General features: G+C 45.2%; 1 long non-coding RNA gene across 1 annotated transcript; it reads right to left on the bottom strand.

Moving 5' to 3' along the window:
- Window positions 1-7,744: 7,744 nt before the first annotated feature.
- LOC103170920 lies at window positions 7,745-9,742 on the bottom strand. The gene is made up of 3 exons (XR_486487.4): window positions 8,987-9,742; window positions 7,918-8,310; window positions 7,745-7,828 (listed from the first exon to the last, which is right to left on the bottom strand). It is a non-coding gene; the product is annotated as an uncharacterized LOC103170920 (long non-coding RNA).
- Window positions 9,743-22,624: the final 12,882 nt, after the last annotated feature.

Here is a 22,624-nt window from a genome sequence, read left to right as displayed (position 1 = left end):
ACTATGTTTAATTGGGTTGGATTGTATCTTCCCCAGAGCTTGGCACATAGTGTTTAATGAAAAATAATAATAATGTTGGTATTTGTTAAGTGCTTACTACATGTAGAGCACTGTTCTAAGTGCTGGGGTAGATACAGGGGAATGAGGTTGTCCCACGTGAGGCTCACAGTCTTCATCCCCATTTTACAGGTGAGGGAACTGAGGCACAGAGAAGTGAAGTGACTTGCTCACAGTCACACAGCTGACAAGGGGCAGAGTCGGGATTCGAACCCATGACCTCTGACTCCCAAGCCCGGGCTCTTTCCACTGAGCCACGCTGCTTCTCTAATAGTTATATGGTTGTGGGATCTGGACCCTATCCTTTCAACATCACACCCAACTTCTTGAGCAGTTCCATGAATGTCACTTACGAGCCAAAATGCAGCACTAAACAACTAACACAAATATTATTCTTATTAGAATCACACACAACCAAGTCCTGGAATGAAGTAAATCTCCTAGCATTGAAGCTCCGCTCACCTCACCACCACTGCCCTGGGTGGACTATGAAAAGAGAACTGAGGTCAGAAGGGGATCCCAACAGCTGCTGTGAGAGAAACAGAGCACAAACTTTAAGGACACAATGAAGCCCCTCAGCAGCTCAGATGCAAGCTGGAGAGAGCAGTTGCAGAAAGTCCTGTTTGAGGAACTGAAAGGACAAGAGTAGAAAACTCCCTGAGCGTAGAGATGGTGTATTGTCCTCTCCTAAGGGCTTAGTACTGTGCTGTACACAGAGTAAACACTCAGTAAATATGATTAATTGATTGAATGATGGATGGAGTGGCTCTTCTTCAGAAAAAGAAATTTCAAGAGACCCATTATCAAACACTATCAATGTTTTGGGCAATGACTCGGTCATTTGTTTGATTAATGACAGAAATCTATCCTGTGTTTCAGGGTAGTTTAGCTAAATTCTTTAAAGAAGACATCTTGGTACTGAATCTTTCACCAATTCGAGACTTGAGAGCCAAATTTATTTCATTTCCTGACAAAACAGCCATGTAGTACAGGGAACAGCTAAAACAATATATTGCTAAAGTAGAATCCACTTGATGAATCATCAGCACAGTTGTTGACAAAACTGTGGATTCCAGAAGGTTTTAGCGCATCTTGATAATGCTGCTGGGAGGACAGAACACAGTGAGGCTTTCAGTTTCAAGATATTTCGCTCATCAAAGGAAAAGTTGGAGAGGCCTTTTGGCTTGTTTTGGCCTACAATGTTGATAGTATTTTTTGAGCGCTGGCTATGTGCAGAGCTCTGAACTTAGTGCTTGATCCCTGCCTTCAAGGAACTCTCAATTTTAGAGAAGGAGAGAGCGAGATTAAAAGGAATTACAGGAGAGGGGAAACAACAGTCTTTTAAGATGGTGCAACAGAAGTGCACCAGTGGGTGAATACCAAGTTTTTAGGTGGCATGAAGTGACAGTAGAGGGGGAGATAGGGTAAGGAGATGAGAGAGTAGTCAAGGAAGGCCTCCTGGAGGAGATGGGATTTCAAGAGGGCTTTGGAGATGGGTAGAGCGGTGGTCTGGCAGATGTGAAGGGGAAGGGAATTCCAGGCAGATGAGAATATCTCTCCTCTTTGGGCTGTTAGAGCCGAGACCACCCATATTCCTTTCTTACACCCCTCGGGACACTTGGGGTTTGTATTCAGTTACCTGCAACCCTGTGAGCTTGTTTGAGAAATCCCTTGGCTTCTGCTCCAGAGCTGCCTTCTAAAATACCTGATGCTCTTTCTCAAACTCTTCATGTTCCTGCATTCAAGAGACTCCCTCTGGTGGCTAATTTTCCCCAGACTCTCCCCTCTTGTTTAGGAATCTAAGTGCGGGATACTGGGGGTAGGAGATACGTGAGTTGGCTCGCTATATTATGTCTACGTCTCCTCCTCCTCCTCTCTGTCTGAACATTTTCTCCTGTTCCCTCTATCTCTCAAGAAAGAGAATCCCAACTTCTAGCTACCTGCGGAAAAGGCACTTAAACCTCTCTCTTGCCCCACTCTAAATCTAGATTTTCATGAAAGGGTGCACAGGGGACTAGAAAGCAAAGACCCATGCCTCAGTTTCCTTTAAGCCCCAGCTGGATGGCCTTTGAGCCGACCCAATATCTCCCAACCCAGGGCCGTAGAACTATGGGACTGGTAGGGAAGAAGGTCATTTTCCTTGCAGTCATCTAGCAGCGTGGCTCAGTGGAAAGAGCCCGGGCTTGGGAGTCAGAGGTCATGGGTTCGAATTCTGGCTCTGCCACTTGTCAGCTGTGTGACTTTGGGCAAGTCACTTAACTTCTCTGGGCCTCGGTTACCTCATCTGTAAAATGGGGATTAAGACCGTGAGCCTCACGTGGAACAACCTGATTACCCTGTATCTACCCCAGCGCTTAGAACAGTGCTCTGCACATAGTAAGCGCTTAACAAATACCAACATTGTTATTATCTTCCCTATAGCATTAACTCTGAAGACCTCTCTGCCGTGCATTCAATGGTCAAGAATCTGTTCTACTACTAAGGACTCTTGAGAAGGAGCCTGGCTTGCCCCCCTCCCCGCAAGTAGTTGTAGTAGTGAGAATATTCATTAACCACTTAATCCATGCAAAGTACTGTACTCAGCGCTGGAAAAGAAATACATGGATGAGGTATAGACAAATCTTTGGTTTACAACCTAAGAATGAGGAGGAAATATGGCTGTTGGTAACAGACATATAAATAAAGGTCAACAAATATGTGAAAGACAAAGACGGCAACCAACGTGAAAGAAGCGGCAGGATTTGACCCATAGTCCCAGAAGTCACTGCTGAGACCATGGTGGTGACCATCTCAACCGCCGATCGAGTCTTTCCTTTCTGGGAAGGAGTGGTGGGGTTATGGGGCAGCAAGAGAAGTGGTGAACGGCTCACATGGCTTCTGCTGGTTGAGTCTTTCCCTGGGTTGGGGAATCATGAGAGGGCCAGGGTCATGGTGGTTCAGCAAAGAGCAGGGTCCTTGCTGCGTGGCCAGGCCCTGGGAAGCCAGGAATAAAGGGACCCCATGGATGGCTCACCCACTGCTGTGGGCTGAGTGCAAGATGTACGGATTGCTCCTCTAAGCAGTATCTGAATGAAACTTGATTGGTCAGTTAAGCAAAATGGTGTTTTTCAAACAGGAGCATATTCATTATCAAGAATATTTACTGAGCACTACTTTGTGCTGAAATGAAAGGTATTCTACTGGGTTTCTAACCAGAGCTGCAAGGCACGGAACCATCCTGGCTCCCCACTCCCTTGGATCACTAGAGGCAAGGGGATCCTTTCTGTCCACAGGACAGTGCCCATGTGCTTGGAGTTTACTATGCCCACAAAAGGGAAGATTCCCCATCCTAGGAGACCAGACACCCTAGTTTTGGTGACAGAGTCCCAATTCTCAGGACTTGTTCCTTTCTCTTTCCCATCTCCTCTTTTTTTCTTCCTTCCCTCTCTCTCCCCCTTCCCCACTTTTCCCGTTCCCTTCCATATTTATCTCTTCTCTCTCTCTCCCTTTCATCATTTCCCTTCCTTTCTCTTGGTCCCCCTTTGGCTTCAAGCCCACTCACTCCTGTAGTGACCAGGTTTCTGTTCAGACCCTTCCTGCACCTGAAGAGTCCTTACCTGTCCTGAAGGCTCAGGATAAAGCTTTCAGAACTGGCCCCATCTGCTAATTATCATCACTTCTGAGACAGGAACAGGAACCCAGAGACCCAAGCTATCTCTCTGGGCCAAAGTGCCCAACTGGAGATTGTAAACCCTGTGGGCAAGGAACATGACTACCAACTCTGTAGTCCAGTACAGTACACATTGTAAGAGCTCAATAAATACCAGTGATGATGATGGAGCCAGTGATGTGACTTGAGAACACAGTGTATCCAGGTGAGAAATTATCTTGGAATAGATGCAATTGCAATAGAATAGAGAAGCAGCATGGCTTAGTGGAAAGAGCACAGGCTTGGGAGTCAGAGGACGTGGGTTCTAATCCCGGCTTTGCTACTTGGCTCCTATGTGACCTTGGGCAAGCCACTTAACTTCTCTGTGCCTCGGTTACCCCATCTGTCAAATGGGGATTAAGACTGTGAGCTCCACATGGGACCACCTCATTACCTTGTATCTACACCAGTGCTTAGAATGGTGCTTGGCACATAGTAAGCGCTTAGCAAATACCATAATTATTATTATTGTTATATGGCTGGTAACAAGGCCGGACCAGGTCCCCGGAAAAAAAATCTGGTGGGTCATTGACTCCTAAGGGCATCTTCGGCCATGGAAGATGTTAGAAGCATCTTACAAGGTCCAGACAGTTCTAAAGTCTTCAAGAAGAAAGCTACCAAAAGGGAAGGAACTTTTTGTTTTTAAATGGTATTTTTTAAGGGCTTACTCTGTGCCAGGCACTGTATCAAGCACTGGGGTAGACACAAGCTAATTAGGTTGGGCACAGTCCGTGTCCCAGCTGGGGTTCACAGTCTTAATCCCCATTATACAGATGAGGTAACTGAGGCACAGAGAAGTAAAGTGACTTGCCCAAGGCTACAGAGAGACAAGCGGTTGAACTGGGATTTGAACCCAGGTCCTTTGATTCCCAGGCCCATGGTCTTTCCACTAAGCCATCTTGTTTCTCCTTCTGCTCAAGCCCATCCTCCCTTTCCCGTCACTCTTGGGCCTATGTTCTAGAGATTTTCCAGGAAGATTTTCAGAACCTATTCAGCCCTAGCTGTCAAAACTTGGGCTTGGATTATCATTTTTGAGGTATTTATTGAGCACTTAGGACGAGCAATGCGCTAGACACTGGAGTAGATACATGATAAACACTTAACCCATGAACTTTTCCCACAGGGGATTCACAATCTAAAGGGAAAGGCAGAAACATCGACCGATGTAGGGAATTCCCCAAAACAAAAAAATACAAACAAAATTGGAAATAAACTCAAAATTAAACCATGCAAATAAGACACATTAAAATAATTAGCCAGGACAATTATGGGAGGGAGTGCAGGAGTCCTTTTGATTAGGAATAGCAAGAATACCCTTCCCAGCATTCTTGAGATTGTTATGGATTCCATCTCCCAGCCTCCAGTGGAGGATTCTGCCCCAGTCATGGGGTGACTCTGCTTTCATTGTGAGCTTCTGCTCGATCATTTGCCCTGGCTCTAACTGCTGAACTATAAACTATAACCTCTCGACTGTAAATTCAGTATAAGCGGGGAATGGGTTGGCTAATTCTGTTGTACTCTCCCAGGCGTTTACTACAGTGCTCTGCATGTACTAAGTGCTCAATAAATACCATTGATTGATTACCTTCTCCTTTATCTCCCATAAGACACTGAATACCATCCAGAACCCCAGCAGACCCAAAGGTGAACCCCGGAAGCAGAAAGACAGAATAAATAAAGAATGTATGCGTGGAGTATGATTATAATCCCATCTCCACCTCTTAGATACAAGATAATCGGGTTGGACACTTGCCCCACAGTGTTAATCCCCACTTTACACATGAGATAACTGAGTCCCAGAGAAGTTAAGTGACTTACCCAAAGGCTGTTCTGCAGACCAGTGGCAGAGCTGGAATTAGAACCCAGGTCCCCTGATTCCCAGGTTCGTGCTGTTTCCATTAGGCCACACTGCTTCTGCAGGTTCTCCATCCCAGTGTCTTCAAACACTTTGAACTATGTGACTTCATCTCTGATGGAAGAATCCATCTTCACCTTCATTATTATCATTATCATTATTGATTAATCATATTTACTGAGCACTTACTGTGTGCAAAGCACTGTACTAAGCACTTGGAAGAGTACAAGAGTGTTGCTGAATTGTACTTTCCAGTACAATTCAGACACAGTAAGCGCTCAATAAATACGATTGAATGAATGAATGAATACACATCAAACACATTCCCTACCCACATCGAGCTCACAGTCTGGGGGGGAGGCAGACATTAATATAAATAAACATAAATAAATAAACTACAGATATATACAGAGATGTGCATATGTGTCGTGAGGAAGGGAGAGAGGGTGAAGGAGCCAGTATGAAGGGAGTGGGAGAAGAGGGCTCAGTCAGAGAAGGCTTCCTGGAGGAAGCACTATTTTTAATTAAGATTTACACTTAGGCACAGTTGGAACTGATACCTGGAGAGTTAAAATAATCACTCGTGTTTGCCTCATGTTCATGGGAGACCACTGCACAGTAGCAATTGGATGAAAAATGACAGAAGAGACCTGGGAATTCCTTTTAGTTCTTGAGTAAGAGAAGCAGTTGGCCCTCCCAGAACAGCTCTTATTTTCTGAGTCTCTTGGTGCTCAAACCTTGCAACCCCGAGCCCTCAGGCTTCAGGACCTGCCAGGTGGGCTGCAGCTCAGTTGGAGCAAAAACCCACAGATGGAGGGTGAGAGAGAGGAGTCTGAGCTACCCATTTACTCTGCTAAATCCTGTACCCAAAGCTGACAGCTGTTCCCTCAGCCAGACGAATGCTAGCACAATTTCTAAAAAAAATGAGAAAATCTGGCAGCTTTTTGTCAAAGAAACGCTTTACGCAAGGACAGGAACAGGTGCCAATTTTTTACTCGGAAGTGAGGAACGTTTGTTAGGGAAATGTTGAATTCCTTCATTAATTTCATCTTTCTCCTGAGGTGAAAGAAACCTTTGGTTGGGTTGGAGCGGCAGAGAAAGCGGCAGTTTGGTGGCAGAGAAATCATTGGAATAGAGATGTGGAAGAGGAGAAGGGACAAGGATGGGACCGGGAGGGTGACAGCACCAACAATCAGTCAGCCAGTGGTGAGGGGATGGGACGGGTCTCTGCTTGGCTACTGACTCCGAAATGGCGCAGAGCCCCAGGCAGAGCTTAGCTTCAGCTTGCCACCCCCGGAGCCCTAGCTCCATTCATTCGGAGGGAACGACGGCTCCTCTCCCGGCTTCTGTCAAGCATCCAGGCGGAAGCCTTGGGAATGGGGGAGCAGACGGAAGCCTTGCCCGCTCACTGCCTGCTGAGGCCCGTGTTTGGGTAGCTTAGGATATAGAGGACAAATCTTTGTGGGCAGAGATCTACGTATCCTGTCATCTTGCACTCTCCAAACACTTAGTACAGTGCTCTGTGCAAAGCAAGGGCTAAATAAATATGATTGAATGATAAATACTATAGAGAAATCTCATAAAACCAGCCAGTACAGATGGTTATCCTTTCCGACGGATGGGGTGCCACCAGAGGCAGGAAATGATCAATGGGCAACCAGCAGGGCTCTCCAACCCGGGCCCAGGAATTCTGATCCTTCGTTTCTGGCAGCAGCTCCCAACTGTACATCCTGGGGCGATTCCTTTTTTTAATAGTATTCGTTAAGTGCCTCTTATATGCCAGGCACTGTACGAAGTGCTGGGGTAGATACAAGATTATCACTTTGGACACAGTCCATGACCCACATGGAGCTCAAATCTGAATCCCCAGCCCCGGAGAAGTGAAGTGATTTGCCTAAGGTCATAAAGCAGAGAAGTGGCAGAACCGGGATTAGAACACAGGTCCTCTGACTCCCAGGGATCAGCTGGAAGCCTCTCACAGGCACGCTGCCTGAAGCCGTCTGCCTTGTCCTGGCCCCATTCTGTCCTTCAGGTGAGTGGGAGACTGGGCATTTTTGTGTCTTTCTGTTGTTCATTCTATCCCTCCTTCTGGGAGTTACTAATGGTAGAAATAATAGTCGTGATGGTAGTCGTATTTTTTAAGCATTTACACTGTACAGAGCATTGTATTTTTAGAAATTCTCAGAAGGGAAGTAAGTATGGTCCCAGGCCCTCAGGAGGTTTGCAATCTAAAAATATAAATTGAGAGATGGTTGGCAACAGACACACGAGGAGACGAAATAAAACACTAGGTCAATAAAAAGACAAGGATACATACCCAAAATAAGAACAAAGCTCAGTCGGGTACTGTGTCTAGAAGAGCAGAATTTCAGGCTCCTTGGGGCTTGGAGTCCACATCACAGTCTTCCCGGGGTTTGTGGAGGTGGCTCCAGGCTGACGCTGCTTCCCTCCATCCACTGGGGCGACGCGGGGCAGGCCGGGATGAAAAGAGGCAAGCCGATGCACGATTCCGGGGAGGCATCGTGATGGTCCGATAGCTGGGGAAATTGGGGGTCTTGGGAGGTGTGGTGGGATTTGCTCAGCTGTCTGAGAGATGCGCTACTGCAGTTTAAATCCCGGTGGCCCAGCGTACCCAGAGCATCCTAGGAACAGGGGTCCTGCGTGTGGTAGTGGGAAGGCAGCAGGGTTCCCGGTGGATTTCCTTGACAGTCTGGTACAAAGAGAGAGGCCGGAAAGTGAGCTACAGCAGCTCCTTCCTCCCAATCGAGTTCACCATCCAGCAACTCTTTGCCGGTCCTCTGCCTCTATGCTGGGCAAATAATACTAATAATAATGTTGGTATTTGTTAAGCACTTACTATGTGCCAAGCACTATTCTAAGCACTGGGGTAGATACAAGGTAATCAAGTTGTCCCACGTGGGGCTCAGTCTTCATCCCCATTTTACAGATGAGGGAACCGAGGCACAGGGAAGTGAAGTGAGTTGCCCAAGGTCACACAGCTGACAGGCCCCAGGATACCATGAGGGTTGGAGGTTGAGCTGGAATTCTCTTCACTGCCTCTCCATGGGGCTGCAGCTTCTGACATTTCTCTGGGCATCCCTAGATCTTTTTGGCAGAACAACAGGCTTTCCCAAAACTCTATGTTCTAGTCCTGCCCTACAGGTGTCTGAGAAGAGTGGAATGATCAAGGGTCTCAACCGGGTACTGCAGAGAAATTATAAAGCCTTTAAAGTTTATCACCTAATGGGATGAACTATGATTTCCAGGAAAAGAATTTACGCTCTTATCTAAGTGAACTGCAATGCTATTTTTAGCAGCTGTAAACCAATTTCCATGTGTTTGCGTAAACTCACCAAGGGGATAAACATTAAGATTTCGGTGCTTACCTAACTGTAGGTTCAGTCACAGATCAAGGAGTCAGCAGCACGGATAAATGGGTGTTCCTGGCAAGAACTGTGCATGAAAAAAGGCAATTTCTGCTTCCCGAAAAAGTCCCTGATTTTTCCCGACACTTTAATACTCGGCATCAAAAGGAGACAGAATGAAAGCCCCATGAGCCCGGTCAGGACAATTTCCGTGCAGTGGCAGGTGGCAAAGAGAGCAAAGTAGAGAATGATTGTGAATGTCCTTCCATACCCGACAAGCCAGCTCAGCGCCCAGTGGCAAATCCGACATCTCAGGAGGCGGAAAATACAATTAGAGAAGGAAAACTTTTTAGCTTGTGGACAGCTGTGAAAGTGTCACTATGAGGTAAGAATAAGAAAAGGGGGAAAGTTTCCGCAAGTCTTCTACTTGGCTCTACTGCAGGGCCCCTGCTGAAGAAATTCCAGGGACCTAGAGGGCACAGTCCTGTAGCTCAGAAGGGTTGACCAGGGTAAGGAATGCTTGTGCCCTCCGAAAGTGCCCTGCTCATAGTGAAAAGTCATCAAAAAGCCTTTGGCCTCGTGCAATTAGCGGTGATATTGGGATGCATTCACGGAGAAAAACTCAACAGCCCAAGCTCGCTTTGGAAATAAACACATTTATCCTGTGGCTCTTTATCGACCTCTGGATTTATCCAATTTAGCATCCTGTTACTGTTTTATTTTTTTTTTAAATCATACTGGTTAAGTGTGCGCACTATGCACCAGATACTGTACTAAGAACTGGGGTAGATACAAGACAGTCAGGTTGGACACTCTCCCTGTTCCACATGTCTCAACTGGAGAAAAGAGGATTTAATCCCCATTTCACAGATGAGGTAACTAAGGCACAGAAAAATATGAGCAGGGAACTTGCCTACCAAATTTGTTATGTTGTACTTTCCCAACCATTTTGTACAGTGCTCTGCACACAATAAGCTCTCAGTAAATACCACTGATTGTGACCTACCCAAGTTCACAAATTAGGCTAAGTGTCAGAGCCAGGATTAGAACCCAGCCCCTTGTACCAATATAGTTTGTTCCTGAGCCTGTCCTTCTTGTACTCCTCTACCTTCCACTGCCTCCTTCCGATTAATACCCTAATCCAGTTAAGATTTGCTTTCCTAAATGTCATTCCAATGATCTCCTTTTCTTTATGATCTTCACTTCAGCCAATCAAACCTACTCATTACCTTCCCGCCAAGCTACTGAACAAGCGATTCCCCACTCCCTTCCTCTACATGACCAAACCACATCCCTCCTCAGCTTTTCACCTCTTCTAAAGTTCTCCCTATTCCGTGAATTTACTCCCAGTCCAGTCCCTGACTACAACTTCTACTCGAGATCTCTTTAGCCCTTGCTTATATGCTTCAAACATTTTATATTCATATTAATTGAGTGATTACTATGTGCAGAGCATTGTACTACGAGCTTGGGAGAGTATCATCTAGCAGGATTGATAGACATGTTCCCTGCCCACATGAGTTAGTCTAGGGAAGGTCTTATTTTATTTAGTAATTCCCTGCAGTAACTAAACCAGTGCTCACATGAGGAAGGCACTCAGTCATCACAATTAATGACCTGACCCTGATGCTAATCTATAGGATTCCAAGTCAGCTACATTCTCACTTCCCATTGTAGATACAACAATCTCTAGTGCAGAGGTGGAGCCCTCCTCTCTGGTCATCCATACCTCATCCCATCTATCAATTAAATAAATAAATCAGTGATATTCAGAGCTTACTGTGTGCAGAGTACCGAAATAAGTGCTGGTGGGAGAACAGTCCAATAGTGTTAGTAGACATGATCTCTGTCCACAGGAGCTTACGGTCTAAGGGGGAGACAGACATTAAAATACACCACAGATAGGTGAAAGAGCAGAGTATAAGGATCTGTATATAAGTGCTAAGGGAGTGGGGATGAGATGAGTATCAAAGTGCTTAAGAGGTTTGGACTCAAGTGCATAAAAGATGCAGAAGGGAGGGCCAATAGGATGGGGAAATGAACCCACACTCCCCATCCCCCACCAGCACAAATAGGAGCTCGCACCCTCATGAAGAGGAAGATGGGCCAGATGATTCCAGGATCCAGTTGATCATTGAATTTGAAAAATGTTTGAGCGTGGCCTAGTTGACACAGTATGGAATTGGGAGTCCGAAGATCTGGGTTCTAAACCCTGCTCCACCACTTGCCTGCTGAATGACCTTGAAAAGTCACTAAATGACTTTGCACTTCAGTTCCTTCATCTGTAAAATGGGAATTCAATACCATTATACAGTAAAACTGGAACTGGGTCCAATCTGATTGTATGGAATCTACCCCAGCACTTGGTCAGAGTTCAGCACATAGTCAGCACCTAACAAATTCCATCATGATTTCTTTCATTCATTCATTCAGTTATTCATTCATTCGTATTTATTGAGTGCTTACTATGTGCAGAGCATTGTACTACACACTTGGGGGAGTACCATACAATAAACAGCCACATTCCCTTCCCACAACAGACTTACAGTCTAGATGGGGGAGACAGACATAAATATATTAAATGATTTCTTATACCAGCTAGGAATTCCATCCTTTCTCACCCAATACAAAGCATTCCCAGACCCGAATACTCACAATCCACTCCACAGAACATTCTGGATGTCTCAGAGAGGAGGGACAGACCCCTGTGCCTGGTTTTCCCAAGACAAGGGTCATCATGTTTCAGGACAGACGGCTGACCTGATCTTGAGGAAACGCACCGCAGGTGACCGGCCCCTCTTAACCTCCCGCTTTATCAGTAGGTCGGACCCTGGAACCATCGGGACCTGGGTAACCCAGAGCGGAGAGATCTCTGCTCCTCAGGCTCCCAAGACAGAAGAGAGGATGGCATGCCAAGGGTGGAGTGAAGCCATCCAGATTGGGACAGTTTCCCTATGCTGAGAGGATGAGCAGTAGGGAAGACTATGAGAAATTCGAGAGACAACCACCTCACTCGACCCATTTGTGCCATGATGTCCCACCGAAGGACCACCCTGAGGAGTGACCCTAGAAGGTACCCAGGGATCAGCAGGGCTTCCCTGCCTGTTGCCAAGGAGGCAGCCATTAGAGTGGATCAGAGGCAAGCACCGGGGCACGGAAAGAGATGTGTCTGTACCAAGCGAGCAGCCTGCAAAACCCCTCTCATTGGCTGTCGCTATGGAGACAGTCTTTAAAGGCACCAAGGAGATGGAACTCCATTGCTGCTTTAAGCACACACACCCCCCACACCTCCACAGACGCTCTCCCAGCGATGAATATCTGCATACAACACTGAATTAGTTCTGCAGGTTGCTCCTGGAAGCTATTAATAGCATGTACAAGGAAAATCCCTTTGGTTCTTCACAGAAGCATACCTTGTTTCATGCAGACGGAGATTCTTCTTTCTAATTTCTAGGGTCCGCTTTCATGGATCATTCTGCTCCGAGGGTATGAGGATGTCTGGCAGGATCTAGCATTGTGTGTCAGTGAAGAGTTGGATTCTTGAGTCAGGAACGAAGACTCCATGCCTGCAGACCTTGCAGGTGGGGAAGCAGCATGACCTATTGGAAATAGCACGGGCCTGCGAGTCAGAGGATCCCAAACTCAACATGGTGTGAGCTTGGGCAAGTCACTTTACTTCTCGTTGCCTCAGTTACCTCATCTGCAAAATGGGGATTCAATACCTGTTCTCCCTCTTAAATGTGAACCCCCGTGGGACCTGATGATCGTTTATCTACCCCAGCACTCAGTACAGTGCTTGGCACATTGAAGTGCTTAAAAGCTACTACAATGATTAGGATGTAATTTGGGAGTTTAGCCAGTTTTCATCTTGGAAGGAGTGCATGGACGGGATTTGTCCCATTAACCCGCAAAACCAGCTAAGCCTCATAATAATTACGGAATTTGTTAAGCACTTACTATGTGCCGAGCACTGTTCTAAGGGCTGGGGTGGATACGAGGTAATCAGGTTGGACACGGTCCCTGTCCCATATGGGGCTCACAGTCTCAATCCCCATTTTACAGATGAGGTAACTGAGGCACAGAGAAGTAAAGTGACTTGCCCAAGGTCATACAGCAGACAAATAGCAGAGCCGGAATTAGAACCCGTGACCTCTGACTCCCAAGCCCGTGCTCTTGCCACTAGGCCATACTGCCTCATCCGGCTGCTCCTGCAGCATCCTCGGACACACCGTAATTCCTCCCAGGACCTCCTTCAGTCCACTTCCTGGCTTGTCCCCCAAGTGGTCTGGGTCAATCACTCCGTATTAACTTTGGGGACATCTTCTCCTTGAATTTTTCTCCTGGATGTCCCAAAGAACAAGGGGTGTACATCACAGAAATCTATTACACTGTCTAAAGGAAATTTAAAGAGAGCTAGAAAGAAATGTTTTCACTTGCTATTTCAGCATAAGACCCTATTTATTACATTCCAACTAAGTTAACTTTTCTTCCTCCATTAGGCAGACGCATATTAAATGATCAACACTTGGAAAAAGGAATTCATTCATTCATTCAATCGTATTTGAGTCCTTAGTGTGTTCAAAGCACTGTATTAAAGTGCTCTGGAGCATATAATTATTATCATTATTGTTATTACTTCTATGTGTCAAGCATTCTTCTAACTGCTGGGGTTAAGTGCAAGTTAATCAGATGAAAGCGGAATTTTTCTTCTATGTCTCTGTCCCAGTTGGTCGGGGAAATTTGTTCAAAGACTGTAAGCGTGGGAAGAGTGGGAGAACAAAATCTGCCACTTTGGCAGAATTCAGGTCCCATGGATCATAGACTGGATTGGACATCTTGTGATCTCAGCAGGGGGTTTTGATTCTGGGCCTGAGTGCCATTGCTTTGGGCAGGGGGTATTTCTCTGCATGTGAAATAATCCAGGCATGCAAGATGTCAGCTGCAATCCCTGGTGTGGTTTGAGTGGATATGAGTTTCCAGTAGTAGCCGGCAGATCAGAGTTCCATGTTGTAGATTGATAATCATCTCTGGGGACGGGGTGTTGTGGGGGATGGGGAGGGTGTGTGCGCACTTGCTTAAAGCAGCAATGGAGTTCTGTTTTATCTCCTTGGTGCCTTTAAAGACTGTCCCAGTGCCACCATATTTCAGGCAGCTGTGAAGGTACTGGGTTTGGCCAAGAGAAATAACAAAGCCTTGTTCAATCAATGCTATTTACTGAGCACTTACTACGTGCAGAGCACTGTACTAATTGCTCGGGAGAGTACAATATAAAAGCGTTAGTAGACACATTCCCTGCCCACAATGACTTTACAGTCTAGAGGGGAAGACGGACATTAATAGAGTTTATAGATATGTACATAAGTGGTATGGGCCTGAGGGTGGGGTGAATACTAAATGCCCAAAGGATACTGACCCAAGTGCATAGACATTGCAGAGGGGAGAGGGAGAAGGGGAGAGGAGGGCTTGGTTCTACACAAATAACTAAGAGACGAAGAGCCTGTTTAGAGCAAACATCTCCTGCATCAGTGGTACCTTGCAGCATCCTCTGATTCAGGCAGGAATGAGGCTTTCAGAAAACTGCTGTGAGCTGTGCCAAAGCTGAAGAGATCTAGAGCTAAACAGATGCCACAAAATCAAGAACTTTGACCTGCTGATGAAGACAGCATATGGCCTTACACATACCTTCTTGGTATCTCTAATGAGTGGGGACAACAGCCTCATCACAGAGAAGACATGAATCCTGCAGCGACAGCAAGAACGTTTCAATGTTCACCTCAACCCGCCTTTTATTATTGAAGATGAGACCTTTCTGAGCATACAAATCCTTCCAACATGGGGAGAAACAGCCCTTGTCCCAACTCTGCAAAGAGCCACCACAGCACTCAAAGTCACGAGAAATGGTAAAAAATCTGAGCTTGCTGAGACCTACAATTGGGTAAGGAAATAAATACAAGCCCAGAGCAGAGGATTCAAATATAAAGATAATAAGGGTGGGTGTTGACCCCTTTTTCATGCCCTTCCTCCTACCTGGAACACTCTCCCCTTTCAAATCCTCCTGAAAGCCACTGAGAGACTTTCCCTTGATTCATTTTTTTCTCCCAGGGCAAACTACCTCCTCAGCACTTATGTACCCTCAAGTCATCCATAGCACTTTGAACATACCACTATACATACTCTACTATTTTGGTAATAGTAGAGATCTTATTTATTGAGCTCTTGCTTTGTGCTGAGCACTCTACTAAGGGCTGGAGTGAATACAAATGAATTTGGACACTATTCCTGCCCCTCAGAGGCCTCACAATCTCAGTAAAGGAAGATAGAAATTTAGGAAAGAGAAACAAATGTAAAAAAAATGGTGACTGATAATAGGAGCTCTTAGAAGCCACGTCCCGCAAGCAAGGAGAAACACAAGGTGTCGAGACAAATAGTCCTCATGGGTGACCATCCTGATGATATTCCCGACTCCAGGTACAGTCTTCAGTTTCAAACCACCACAGCCTTTCCAGCATTCAAACATTTCCAAAGGTAAGCTCTGAGTTGATTCCCAGCTTCTGTGGTGACTGGCAGCTGGAGGAAGAAGGTGATTAAGTGGGAGAAAATAGCTTATTTATCAATGTTCTATTTGCTTATCAATTGAGAAGCAGTGTGGCCTAGTGGAAAGATCACAATCCTGGGAACCAGAGGACCTGGATTCTAATCCCATCTCCCCCACTTACCTGCTGTGTGACTTTGGGCAAGTCACTTAACCCTTCTGTGCCTCAGTTACCTCATCTGTGAAATGGGAATTAAGACCGTGAGCTCCATGTTGGACAGGGACTGTGTGCAACCTGATTAGCTTGTATCTACCCTTTATTTGGTAAAGTGCTTAGCACTTAACAAATACCATAAAAAAATCTACCCCAGCACTTAGCACAGTGCCTGGAACATTAGTAAGCATTTAATACCAGAAAAAAATGATACGTGTCGAGTGCATACTGCGTGCAGAGCATTGTACCAAGCACTGAGGTGAGAATAATGCACCAGAGTTCGTTGGCATGTTCCCTGCCCACCAGGATCTTACAGTGTAGAGGAGAAGACAGACATAAAAATGAATTATGGCTATATACCTATCTATCCCAGCTCCGCCACTTGTCTGCTGTGTGACCTTGGGCAAGTCATTTCACTCCTCTGTGCCCCAGTTATATGAAAAAAGAGGATAAAGACTGGTAGCCTCACATGGGCCACGGACTGTGTCTAACCTCAGTAGCTTGTAATTACTCCAGTGCTTAGTATGGTGCCTGGCGCAAGTGCTTAAAAATGCCATTAATAAAGTAGGAGAGCAGGCAGAAAATTCTTCCCCTGCCAAGTGGAATAAGCCGGGCCTGATCTGTACTGGGAGAGGGGCTGGGAAGTGGACTGTACAGTTAGTTACCCTTCCCACCATCACCACCAATGAATCAGCCCTTGTCGACCAGAAAGCTAGAACAGCCCCTCAACTTCTGGGGTCTCTTTCAGTCTTCCTTCTAAGTTGTGTGGATACCAGATTGCTCACCCGTGCACCTCAGGGGTTTGGGGCTCTGCCCAAGGTGCTAGGGCTTCAGGATGGATCCGTAGGCACTTTCCACAGGCACCAGAGCTGAGGCCTGGTGAGCCCAGAGGAAGTCCTGAGAGTAAGATTCTTCCAGCCCTGTCACTTTCCGAGTCACCTTTCTACTTCTAGGTGGAATGATAAATGTGTGCATTCCCTAAAATAGCCACATAGCCAGCATGGTTCATGCTTATTGGGTCACAGAGGTTGTACTGCAAGTGAGGCTCTATAAGTCTTTAAAAAATAGCAGGTCTTTTTACTGTGCCTCCTTTGGAATCTGCCAGGGTCTGGGGGAATTGTTATCATCATTATTGTTAATATTATGATTATTTGCACTAATAAGAATAATGATCAGGGGCTTTCTTCTCCTCCACCATCAACCCCTGGCTCATACCCTCCTTCCTGCCTGGAACTCCCCCTCCATATCGGACAGACCACCACTCCCCCATCTTCAAAGCTGAACTAAAAGCATAAACCTTCCAGGAAACCTTCCCTGACTAAGCTCTCACCCCCTCCCCACCCTTTTCTCCCTCACTACTGCACCACCTATGCACTTAGTCCCACCCACTAAGAATTTAGATACTCACCACACCTCCTACCCCTGAGAACTTCTGTACAAATCCTTAAACTCAGTTCCTGCCACCAGCTGTAATTTCAGTGTCTCTCCCCAGCTAGACTAGTCCTTGAGAGCAGGGATTGTGCTTGCCTAGTCTATTATACTTTCCCAAGTCCTTACTTCAGGTGTCTGCACAGAGCAAGTGTTCAATAAATAGAATTGATTGATTGATTGAAGTGGCAGCAGAGAGGAGAACCGTGAGATTCATCAGAGAAGACCTCTTAGGAGTAAATGAGATTTCAGAAGGGCCTTGAAGATGGCGGATAGTGGTCTGCTCGATCTGAAGGAGGAGGGAGGTTCAAGCAAAGAAAGGATATGAGCCAGAGATCAATGGTTAAAGAGACAAGAACAAGGAATGCATTGGCTTGAGAAGAGTGAAGCAAGGCAGTTGGGGTGTAGTGGAAAAGGAATGAGGATATGTAGAGGGAGAGCTGATTGATTGCCTTAAATCAATTGTCAGGAGTTTCTGCTTGATGTGGCAAGAAATTGGGAAGCAGTATGTCCTAGTGGAAAGAGCATGGGCCTGGGCATAAGAGAACCTCGTTCAAAGCCCAGCTTTGCTACTTGCCTGTTGTGTGACCTTGGGCAAGTCATTTAACTTCTCTTTATCTCAGTTATCTTATCTAAGAAATGGAGATTAAATCCTCCTCCTTCTGACTTAGACTGTGAACTCCACGTGGAGCATGGAATATGTCCAACCTGATTATCTTGTATCTATCCAAACATTTAGTACAGTGTCTGGCACAAAGCGCTTAACAGGTATGACCTTTTTTTAAAAAAATGGTAATCAGTGAAGGTTTTTGACTACTGGGGAGACATGTGCAAAATGACATTTTAGAAAAATTGTCCAGGCAGCCCAGTGAAGTATGGGCTGGAGAGGTGAGAGACAGGAAGCAGGAAGGTTTGTGAGGGGAGAAGCAGTGTGGCCTATTGGATAGAAGCATGGACCTGGGAGTTAGAGGACATGGGTTCTAATCCAGACCCTGCCATCTGTCTGCTGTGTGGCCTTGGGCAAGTCACTTAACTTCTCTGTGCCTCAGTTACCTCATCTGCAAAATGGGGATTAAGACTGTGAACCCCATGTGGCATATGGACTATGTCCAACCTGATAAACTTGTACCAACCCCAGTGCTTCGAATAATGCCTTGTACATAGTAAATGCTTAACAAATACCATTAAAAAAATACCATTAAAAAACTACCATTAAAAAAATTGTTTGGACCAGCATGGTGACAGGAGAGTCCCTTGCAGAGAGAGTTCTGAACCTACAGCTTCTCTCGCTATCAAATGCTTACAAATCTATCCAGGAAATCACCCAATAACTCAGGTAAAAACGTTAAATAATCTTGATAACTTACTATCATTAAACTGGCCAGTAACAGAAGACTCATACGAACAATTTCCTGATAAATGATGCAAAATACTTATAGCTCCCTTAGTCTTGGACCTCATCCACCTAGCTGGGGTTGCCAGACATGATATCAAATGGAAAGACTCTGAATATTATAAGCCTTTACTAGTTAACAATCTTATTAATGTTACTGTCTCCAAAATTAATTAGCTTCTTAAGCCAACTGAATACTTGGAAACAGTTGCTGAAAAGTGTATCTTTGATCTAGCCCAGGACTATCTTATTCCTCAGAAACAAAATTATAGTCTGAGAGGCTATATTTCCCTTTTATTCCCCAGGGACATATTTAGCCTTCTGATTATTCAAATGAGAATATATTTTTGGCAAGAAATGACTGAAATATTTTGGATCCCACAATAGCTTTTACAACAAGTTCAGTGATTAAAAATAAACTCTATATACATTTTTCATGACTAAGTTATAAATTATACTGCTCAGTTAGGTGACGAATAACTCCGAGAAATAAAGACTCTAATAATGAGAAATAAATTTGGTGTAGGGTTCTGTATTTGGAAACTAATGTACATTTTTGTCATCTCTATTTACTGAGACTAAAATTTTAATTTTGTTTGGATTTAGAATGATCCTCATGTTCAGCTTCTTTTCTCTCCTTTGCTGGATCTGTCTACAATGCCTGAGTCTGGGTGGACAGAAAGGAGACACCAATGCCCCTAGGAGTGGTGATCAATTAGTCGCAGTCTCTCCAAAAATCTCTTGAGCAACCCCCACCTAATGTTGGTCAGCCCATCCACGCTGTACTGTAACCCAGAGGACATGTCATAAATCCCTTAATGTAGGATGGTTTTCATCCGTGCTGTAAAGATCAGGTGGATTCTATGACATTCTCTGCATCTACACTTTATTTTGCCTGTGAAAACATGGCTATTGTCTTATTGCAGTAGAGGTTTTACTTTCAGGAGTCTGCCTGAGGCTGACATTAATTTATTGTACCAAATCCAGATCAATACATTATTTTGTCCCTAATGAGACTATCTTGGTATAACGATGGGAAAATTATTTTGCAGGTTTCTGGCTAGGATGGTAAATTAAGTTCAACTAATTCCACATCATCTTAATGTGTGTGGTGGGAGTGGGGCGGGAGGAGGTTGAGAAAAGAAAAGTGGGGGAAAGATTCGTAAAACCTGCTCAGTTTATGCATCTTCTAATTTTACCACTTTCCCAGCTGGATTTACCATCATCTACCTGCACAGCATAGAGTGAGCCCCAAGGATAGGACCTGACACTCAGCAGGAAGCCAGCATAGTGCTCAGGATACAGCAGTTGCTCAAAAAATTCTGATGATGAATACATATGCCCAAAATGCTTGGAGCAGAAAGCTCCCCCTCCTACTTCTCTCCCACCGCATGCTCTGCCTCCCTGCAATTTTCACCTGCTGCCCCAGACTTGGGACAGTCTCAAGATCAGGGTTGAACCTGGAAGTTGAGAATATCAAGGCCTTTTCTTGCAAAAGGAAAACAAAAAATGCCCAGGACTCCAGAGGTCCTGGAGAGCCAGGCAGGGAAGTTAGTTGATGGTAGGCTTAGCAGACTGTTCTGCAAACAGTTGGTATTCAAAATACACATTTTGATTGCATTCCAAATGTGATGCCTTTCCACTTCCTTATCCCCCTCAAGAACTAGCGTGGCCCAGTGGAAAGAGCACGGGTTTAGGAGTCAGGAGTCATGGGTTCTAATCCCAGCTCTGCCACCTGTCAGCTGTGTGGCTTTGGGCAAGTCACTTAACTTCTCGGTTCCTCAGTTCCCTCATCTGTAAAAAGGGGATGAAGACTGTGAGCCCCACATGGGACAACTTCATTACCCTGTACCTACCCCAGCGTTTAGAACAGTGCTCGGCACATAGTAAACACTTAACAATTACCAACATTATTATTATTAGCTAGGGCCGTACATGCAGCCCTTGAAAGGTATTGGGTAATCTATCCACAGCTCAGCACTGGGTTTCTGACCCCAGTCCACTCACTGGGCTTTCACTCTCCGGCATTTTGCCGGTCTCGACACAGCTTGACAAGTACAGCTTGACCATCATTTCTCAGTTTGAAAAACCCAGTGGTCTTGGAGGACTTTTGCCATCTGCAAGAGACACTGGATAAAAAAACCAAGGTGGCAGTTGAAATAATTTCCCTAGTCTAACAATTAGTTTTACATTCCTAGCTATTTTTAACATTGCTAACCTTTTCGGATTACCTCAAAAATAGTCATATAGCAGGCTAAGAATAACACGCTGATTTGCCTCCCGCCCTTCATCATCTTTCTGCCAATCATTGCCTTGACTCTTTTCTCATCTTAATCGCTTGGAGAATTTCATCCCGTTTATCACTGCCTTTTTCCTTCCGTGCATTCTTCAGGCACTATATCGTACTTAGAAAGTACATGGTTCAAATCAAGTTGAGCAAATCCTCCCTGCGCATAACACCCCAGTTACTCTACAGCAAAGCCATCAGTCATGAATTACCACAGCAGTAGGAACCTGGGTGTGATTTGAAGTTTCTCAGCTGACAAATGATCTCTATGTTCCTCTATTCTAATTTAAAACTGACAGCACCCAGAACCTAGTAGAATACGCCAGACCTCATAACTTATACATAATAGGGAATGAATCGAATGATCATGAGGAAGAACATGAACAAAAATATTCTTCTCCAAGACCCTTCAAGGTGGGAGCCTATATCTTGGCTCTTCGGGAGTTGCAGTCTCAAACCTCACCTGTCTTTTCAGACCTCAGACAGGCCCCAGATCTGTGCAGGGCAGTTAAGTGCTCCCTCCGTCTCAACCAACAGCCTTTACCTCATTCGCTAATGTCCCCCTCATATTACAGGGGTTAATAATGAGGGAAGTTGTGGTGCCTAGAGGATAGAACACAGGTCCAGGAGTCAAGGAACCTGGGCCCTAACCCTGGCTCCACCCCTTGTCTGCTGTGTGACCTTTGGCAAGTCACTTCACTTCTCTGCACCTCAGTTATCTCATTTCTAAAATGTGGATTAAGACTGGGAGCCCCACCTAGGACATGGACTTTATCAAACTTGATTATCTTGTATCTAGCCCAGCATTTAGTACAGTGCCCACAGTAAGTGCTTAACCAATACCATTAAAAAAAATAGTCTGGGTTCCAGGCCCAACTCACCTCTGATCTCTGAAAAGTCACTTATTCCATTAGCCTCTGTTTTCCCATTCTTCCTATTTCCCAACCATGCTGGGAAGACACAAATCATTCAATTGAATTTATTGCGCTTGAAGGACATTCGTGTGACAGCGCTTTAGAAAGAGTAAAGAAGTTCTATTTTATCACAAGATAGTAAGAACAGTAGTAATTATAGTTATCATAATAGCAATAGTAATAGAAGAACAGAACTGATGCCCCTCTAGACTGTAAGCGCGTTTTGGGCAGGGGATGTGTTTTGGGCAGGGGATATGTCTGTTTATTATTATATTGTATTCTCCCAAGTGCTTAGTATAGTGCTCTGCACACAGTAAGTGCTCAAAAAATACAACTGAGTGAACGATTGAACGAATCTCCCTCAGTTGTCTGCCAGCCCATGAAGGGGTATCCTGCAGATGGCCTCCCATGAAATTCCCTTCTTTTTGAAGGCTCTCTTCCCTAGAAAGTCGTCTTGTTCTGCAGCCTGGAAAAACTTGGCTCCGGGATTGACATCCAGATAAAGATGGAGCAAATAGCTCCACAGTGGATGGAATTGGATAGCTCTTTTTATCTCTGATGCAGCGGGGAGTGGACTTCTTTCATACAATGGCCTCTGGGTAATTCTGATAAAGAACCCATCAGGGTTCAGCATCTGAATAAGTAATTGACCTCAGCCAAGGAATAGACTGACAATTTTCACAAAGATGTCAGGGCCACCCAATTACCCTTGACATTTAATGGAAGCAACCTCCAAAGGGAAAATTTCTCAGTAGGATTAGATAAGCAGTTATCTTCTAAACTCCTGTGTGAAGTTTCCTCATTCCTCATTTTAAATGTTAGAGTCATTTTCTCCTTCCGTTGGTGTCATGTTCTTTCACTGCAGTCCTTTCCACTCTATCTCCCTTTAGT

This window comes from Ornithorhynchus anatinus, chromosome 10 (assembly GCF_004115215.2).
Source record: "Ornithorhynchus anatinus isolate Pmale09 chromosome 10, mOrnAna1.pri.v4, whole genome shotgun sequence".
Taxonomy (NCBI): Eukaryota; Metazoa; Chordata; class Mammalia; order Monotremata; family Ornithorhynchidae; genus Ornithorhynchus; species Ornithorhynchus anatinus.
This window is presented reverse-complemented; position numbering and strand designations above follow the sequence as displayed.